A 7,879-nucleotide genomic window follows, 5' to 3' on the forward strand; every position below is an offset into this window, starting at 1 on the left:
ATCTCCGGACCATTCCGGAACTCCTCGTGACATCTGGGATCTCATCCGGGACTCCGAATAACATTCGGTAACCACGTACCTCTATTCCCTATAACCCTAGCGTCATCGAACCTTAAGTGTGTAGACCCTATGGGCTCGGGAGTCATGCAGACATGGCCGAGACGACTCTCCGGTCAATAACCAATAGTGGGATCTGGATACCCATGTTGTCTCTCACATGCTTCACGATGATCTCATCGGATGAACCACGATGTCAAGGATTCAATCAATCCCGTATACAATTCCCTTTGTCTATCGGTACGATACTTGCCCGAGATTCGATCGTCGGTTTCCCGATACCTTGTTCAATCTCGTTACCGGCAAGTCTCTTTACTCGTTCCGTAACGCATCATCCCGTGATCAACTCCTTGGTCACATTGTGCACATTATGATGATGTCCTACCGAGTGGGCCCAGAGATACCTCTCCGTTTTCCGGAGTGACAAATCCCAGTCTCGATTCGTGCTAACCCAACAGAGACTTTCAGAGATACCCGTAGTGCACCTTTATAGCCACCCAGTTACGTTGTGATGTTTGGCACACCCAAAGCACTCCTACGGTATCCGGGAGTTGCACAATCTCATGGTCTAAGGAAATGATACTTGATATTAGAAAAGCTTTAGCATACGAACTACACAATCTTGTGCTAGGCTTAGGATTGGGTCTTGTCCATCACATCATTCTCCTAATGATGTGATCCCGTTATCAACGACATCCAATGTCCATGGTCATGAAACCGCAACCATCTATTGATCAACGAGCTAGTCAACTAGAGGCTTACCAGGGACATGGTGTTGTCTATGTATCCACACATGTATCTGAGTTTCCTATCAATACAATTCTAGCATGGATAATAAAGGATTATCATGAACAATGAAATATAATATAATAATAACTAATTTATTATTGCCCCTAGGGCATATTTCCAACAGAAAGAGAGGTCACTTCTCTCTATATGTGTTCATGACGATGTTGTGTAATTAATGGTTCCTCATTGCTATATGTAGTAGTTAGCGTCGAGTTGAATGAAAAACATAATATGAAAAGGGGAAACACAATATGAAACCACTAAGCCCTCCAAAACCTCTAAACCCTTCAAAACCCTTAAACCCCTTCTTAAAAAAAACCCAGCGCCTGATAGGTGCTGACGCGTGGCTGTCTTTTAGTCCCGGTTGGCGTTACAAACCGGAACTAAAGGTCCTCCTGCCTGGGCTCCCCACAACGGTCATGTGGAGCACCTTTAGTCCCGGTTCATAACCCAACCGAGACTAAAAGTTGGGGCCTTTAGTCCCGATTGTTTAGTCCTGGTTGCAGAATCGGGACTAAAGGCCCTCCAGAACCGGGACTGATGCCTTGTTTTCTACTAGTGCTTCTCACTAGCTGCTCGTTGAGGGCCCTGAGACGGGCCGCCTCCTCCCGCAGCATCGTCGTGTGCTTCTTCTTCTTCTTGCGGTACTTGCGCACGGCTGCCAGGTTGCCCTGCGGGTGGCGCTTCTTGCTTCGGGAGGTGGCGTGGGCGTCCTCGGGCTCGGCGGGGGAGTGGACGTGGAGGCAGGTGTGGGTGTGAGGTCGTATGCGGGCAGGTTGCAGGTGTGGGTGTGGGTGCAGCACGCGAGGTGCTCCGCCGTGCCCCCAAGGACGTCGTCGAAGTAGCTGCCCGTGGAGAAGGCCAGGTCCCCATCGTCCATGGCCGCGATTTGCAGCGAACCGGAGACGCTTAATTAGCTTGTGTGCTCACGTGACGCTTGCATTTGTTGCATATTTTTTCGCGGAAGGTGTCGACATGATGAGAAATACTTCAACGTGGACAAAGGAAGCCACTTCCGTTAAAAAAAACAAACGCCAGCGATTGATTCATCCACGTATTTTCTTCGTGAAAAAAGAAGCATCTGATGCGGAGTCCTGGGACAATTTTTTTTACTGAGGGGTGTGTCCTCCTCCAGGCTACAAACTCTTCCCAGAAATGGTTGCCTTCAATCGATCGATCGTAGGTGAGCGTCCACCGCGTCGGATCGATTCTTTATTGACTAGTCGAGAGCCAACCTTCACATATTTCATATTTCTGCAACTCAACCATTGTTTCAAAACGTCCCGCAACTAGGCCCTCGTTGCAAACCGGCCCAACCACGTTGCGCCCACGTCACATGTCCGTCATCTCTCACCCATGTTCGTAGGGACCTTCTAGTCCGCGTCTTAAGCGCTGGCTAGGAGAAACGACGCCCACACGCACGCCTTATGGGCTAGGCCAGGAAATGTTTCAAAACCAGGCTGCTCGTTCCAGAAACCGTTTCACGGTCGCTCCTCAGGGTTGACTAGTTGACCGGCAACAGTTGACTTTTGGGCACAAATACAAAAAAATGATTTTTTCTTTCAAAAAACCAATAAAATTAGTGAATTCAGATATGTTCAAAGATTTTGAAAAAAAAGTTCACAAACTTCAGAAAATCAATAGATTCGAAAAAAAGCTCATCGATTTTGAGATAAAGTTCACAAATTTGAAAAATAATTCATCAATTTTGAAAAGAAGTTCTTAAATCTTATTATTTTTTCTGAAATCTGAAAAAGTTCAAACATTATAATTTTTTAAGTTTGAAAAATTTCGTCATTTTTTTAAAAATCCTCGATTTTGAAAAAAATCAACTATTTTGGAATATTGTGTTATCCATTTAAAAAAATTGACATATTTTGTAAAAATGTTCATAAATTCGAAGAAAGTGATCTGATTTGAAAAAAATCATGTATTTAAAAAATAAAAAAGGAAGGATAAAGAAAGGATAAAAGCGTCCAGAAAACTAAAAAAGAAAAAACCGGCCAGAGTTTGTGAGTCACGAGGTGGTCCTTGTCCCAACGCTTAAAACACGTTCCAAAAAGCTTTTCCAGTTTTAAAGTAACGACAAAGTCTTGAATCGGAAAGTGTCATGCAGGTGCAAAATCTATGGACAGCCCAAAGAATGTCATGCAGGTGCATCCCCGGCCCGCCCAAGACGAAAAGCTCATTTTCTGTCATGATTTTTTTGTCATAAAAATAGAAGCCCAGCACATCTATGATGATACGTGTTTTTGTCATAATTATTGTCATATAAGTGTCATAACCATGACATTTTTTTGTTCGGGTCATATTGTCACGGATGTGCCTTTTTTTAGTGTAGGCGACTGTGTTTTTATGTCTTAGGCGATTTGGAAGGTGTGCGGTGGTTTAGGCGCCTTGGTTCGACGGGTCCGACGGGTCCGACTTAGTTTTAAAATGGTTTTATCTGATTCTCTACCTAAATCATGGCAATGTTGCGGAAACACATATGGGAGACAGAAAAAAAGGTGTTGGACTGTACCTCGCCGTTGTGTTGATCTGGGTAGTCCATCTTCAAACTGCTAGTCTAGAATGCTGAAAATGATACCCTTCCCCCTAGTTTTTCACTTTTGTTTCGTCTGCATTTTTAATATGAGTTAGAACAGGTGTTGTAAAAACCCCTACTACTGGAGGCAAACCTTCCCTACACAAAAAAACTGTACAAATGTGGTATGCAAAAAAAAAACTTGCCTACTCCACTAAATCACTGATCACCCCCCACCTTACGTTCATTTTCGCTGTACCAAAAAATAGTCTTTTCAACTCAATTTGCCTGCTATAAAAAACTGAACCATCAATTATTTTGGATGGTATGAGATCTGCTCAGTTTGCATGTGTTGTCAAAGTTTGTGGTAAAAAACAGAACTTCCTACATCCAGTTCATCATCAACAACTCCACAGTTTTATCTATCATCAACTGGTCACTAACTACTACATCCAGTTCATTATCAACAACTCAAAAAAAAAAAAAACAACAACACATAATTGCATGCTTATGTCTTATCTGATTGTCTACACCAAAATACACAGAAATTGCATATACTCTGATGCACAGTATTGCCTATGATGATAATTAAAATTGCCTACAAAATCAAAATGCACAACAGTTATTTGCCTACATAAAACAAAAACAGAGATGTTCCCCTGCAAAAACAACCTCTCTCTAAAACTGCCTAAATATATGTCGGCTGTCTAATTTAGTTGCCTATAATCCCAAAAATGGACAAAAAATCTGCCTAAAACAACAGAGACGCTGCCTACAAAGCACCCAATTTGAGAGAGGTCTTGCTTCGTGGATGTTAGTGTCTAGCCAGAGGACAGAGGAAAAAACGTGCCCTCTCTGGAGGAAACAATGCTAAAGTGCATGTGAAAAACAAACTTGCCTACTCACAGTGCTTGTCCCCTTATGTATAAACTTGCCTACTGCTGGTACCCAAAATTACTAAAAGTGTACACACAAAAACTTGCCTACTACTGGAACCAGGTATTGTGAAAACTTTCCTACTGAAGCAACAAATCAAAAACAGGTTGAGGCATTAGCTGACAGACAGCATGATCACAAGTTTGAAAATGTAGCTAGGCGAAGAGTAAACACTGCTCTATCTTATCATGGGGTCAGAGATCCCCCTACGGAAAGGTGGGAAGAAACACACTGCGCTGCACCTGATGGAGTGCATCTACAACTATTTTCACATGACCCAGGCGCTTAAGCACCTTGTTCTTGTTAGAATAAATCCGAGGCACAAAATCGATCTATGGAAAACCAAGCAATCCAACGAGCACGACACCGAGATTTGTTAACGAGGTTCACTGATATGGGTACATCCCCGGGGTCTGAGTATGGGCGCTCCTCCCCATGACACCGTCACAATACCGCACCCCTGGCCGCCCGAGCGCCGGCACACGCTGTCGGCTCCCCCGTGTGCCTGTGCTATTATGTTGGCATAGGTTACATCGTGTGTCTACCCCCGCTATATATGAGAGACCTAGGATACAAATGTCCTATTAGGACACAACTCCATATCCTATCTACACACCGTACGACTCCAAGTCCAACTGTAACCTAACTTGTGCAATAATATTCGACACAACTACAAACTCCACCTTGACGAATATTCTCCACCACCTTGGATTCATTCATGCGTCAAACCTCCGTGTACATTGGACTTGAGATACGTCATGATCACCGCTGCTACTCCCAGACTTCATGTGACTCCACCTACAACTATAGTCCCTTCTTGTCTTCTTTATAGTCAACACTCGAGCAAAATTAAGTTCCTCATTACTCTACTTTGTGCTCTCAACTTTCGGAGAATCCGTTTAACGCCATCACACACCGACTACTGCCTGCGTGAAACTGAACAACTCATATATTGGACGCCACATATAGAGTTACCTGAACTCAACGTCATCGCTCTTTCTTGACTGCTTGTCTGAAACTTGAAGGAATTTCACCGTCGCCCTGTGTCACCCTGAGTCAAATTTGCAGTTGTCTCATCCTTTCTCCGGATAGTCTCTGGCGTGTCCCACAGCTATAGCACTCCGCCTCCTTCTGCATTTGTCATCCGCACTTTGCCATGTGTACTAAACACGACAAAATATACGGTCATGTACTCTATTCACTTTTGACAATTTTAGACTTTCCGCCACTTTCTCAGATTCTTCATGGTCAACCCACGTCCATCAACCGGCACCGATAGACCCAGTTACCAACTTGAATCCAACACTCATCAACACTGCTTTAGCACCCCCTGCATAATTTGTCTGACCACCAGTGCCTTGGCCTGTCGCTGTGTCCCGTGCTTACCGCATGCCTCGCCGCTATCACCGCGTCGAGCCTCTGCTGTCCTCTTCGAGTCTCTAGGGCCGCAGACCCATTGAGGGAGTCCTGGATTGGGGGGTGTTCGGATAGCCGAACTATACCTTCAAGCCAGACTCCTGGACTATGAAGATACAAGATTGAAGACTTTGTCCCGTGTCCGGAAGGGACTTTCCTTGGCGTGGAAGGCAAGCTTGGCGATACGGATGTTCAGATCTCCTACCATTGTAACCGACTCTATGTAACCCTAACCCTATCCGGTGTCTATATAAACCGGAGGGTTTTAGTCCGTACGGAAACATACACATCAACAATCATACCATAGGCTAGCTTCTAGGGTTTGGCCTCTCTGATCTCGTGGTAGATCAACTCTTGTAATACCCATACCATCAATATTAATCAAGCAGGACGTAGGGTTTTACCTCCATCGAGAGGGCCCGAACCTGGGTAAAACTTCGTGTCCCCTGCCTCCTGTTACCATCCGGCCTAGACGCACAGTTCGGGACCCCCTACCCGAGATCCGCCGGTTTTGACACCGACATTGGTGCTTTCATTGAGAGTTCCTCTGTGCCGTCGCCGTCAGGCCCGATGGCTCCTACGATCATCAATGGCGATGCGGTCCAGGGTGAGACCTTCCTCCCCGGACAGATCTTCGTCTTTGGCGGCTTTGCACTGCGGGCCGATTCACTTGGCCATCTAGAGCAGATCGAAAGCTACGCCCCTGGCCGTCAGGTCAGATTCGGAAGTTTAAACTACACGGCCGACATCCGCGGGGACTTGATCTTCGACGGATTCGAACCACTGCCGAGCGCGCCGCACTGTCACGACGAGCATGATCTAGCTCTGCCGCCGAACAGTGCCCTGGAGGCCGCACCTGCATCGGCTCCGGCCCCTGGTTCGGAGCCGACCGCGCCGATCGAGGATGGGCGGTTGGACGCCGCCTCGGGGGCTGCGATCCCAACGGCGGTTGAGCCGAACACCAGCCCCGTACTCTGCAAGACTCGTGACTCCATGGAGCCGAATTCTTCTCCGGACTCCGAACCCTCCACGCCCCTGCCGAGCGAATCCGATTGGGCGCCGATCATGGAGTTCACGGCCGCGGACGTCTTTCAGCACTCGCCTTTCGGCGATATCCTGAAATCACTGAAGTCTCTCTCTTTGTCGGGAGAGCCCTGGCCGGACTACGGTCAGCGAGGTTGGGGCACGGACGATGAAGAAATTCAAAACCCACCCACCACCCACTTTGTAGCCACTGTCGACAACTTAACCGACATGCTCGACTTCGACTCCGAAGACATCGACGGTATGGACGCCGATGAAGGAGATGATGAAGAACCAGCGCCTACTAGGCCCTGGAAAGCCACCTCGTCATATGACATATACATGGTGGACACCCCAAAAGAGGGAGAGGGCGATGGAATCAGCGGCGCCGCTCAAAATCCCGCCAACACAAAAACGGCGATTCCAGCACGGGAGATAATAATACCCCGGAAAGCGCCGAAGAACATCCCCCCGAGCAAGATTTAGCACAGGAGGATGGAGAAACCAGCCCTCATGAGAGAGCGGCCGACAGAGAGGTCGAGGACGATAATTGTATGCCTCCCTCCGAAGACGAGGCAAGCCTCGACGACGACGAATTCGCCGTGCCGGAGGATCCCGTCGAACAAGAGCGTTTTCAACGCAGGCTTATGGCCACGGCAAGAAGCCTCAAGAAAAAACAGCAGCAGCTTAAAGCTGATCAAGATCGGCTAGTCGATAGATGGACTGAAGTCCTCGCGGCCGAAGAGCATAAACCCGAACGCCCCTCCAAGTGCTACCCGAAGCGCAGGTTGCTACCCCGATTAGAGGAGGAAGCACTCGACGCGGCCGACAGGCCACCTCGTGGCCGCGACAGAGAGGCCTCATGGCCCTCCACCCAAGCCGCACCCCGTACCAAGGCACGGGAATATGCGCGGGACTTACGAGACATGTTGGAGGACAAGGCAAGGCAAACAAGATCGATCTACGGATCGCGTAGGCACCCCACGGCTCGAGACGATAATCGTCACGCCGGCCACAAATTCGGCAGGGCCGAACACAGTAGACAAAGCTCATTGGAGCTACGTCATGATATCGCCCAGTACAGAGGCGCCGCACACCCATTGTGCTTCACAGACGAAATAATGGATCATCAAA

General features: G+C 47.5%; 1 pseudogene; it reads right to left on the bottom strand.

The window, feature by feature from the left end:
* Positions 1 to 1,029: 1,029 nt before the first annotated feature.
* Positions 1,030 to 1,726, bottom strand: LOC123153850 (basic leucine zipper 23-like; annotated as a pseudogene).
* Positions 1,727 to 7,879: the final 6,153 nt, after the last annotated feature.

This window comes from Triticum aestivum, chromosome 7A (genome assembly GCF_018294505.1).
Source record: "Triticum aestivum cultivar Chinese Spring chromosome 7A, IWGSC CS RefSeq v2.1, whole genome shotgun sequence".
Classification (NCBI taxonomy): domain Eukaryota; kingdom Viridiplantae; phylum Streptophyta; class Magnoliopsida; order Poales; family Poaceae; genus Triticum; species Triticum aestivum.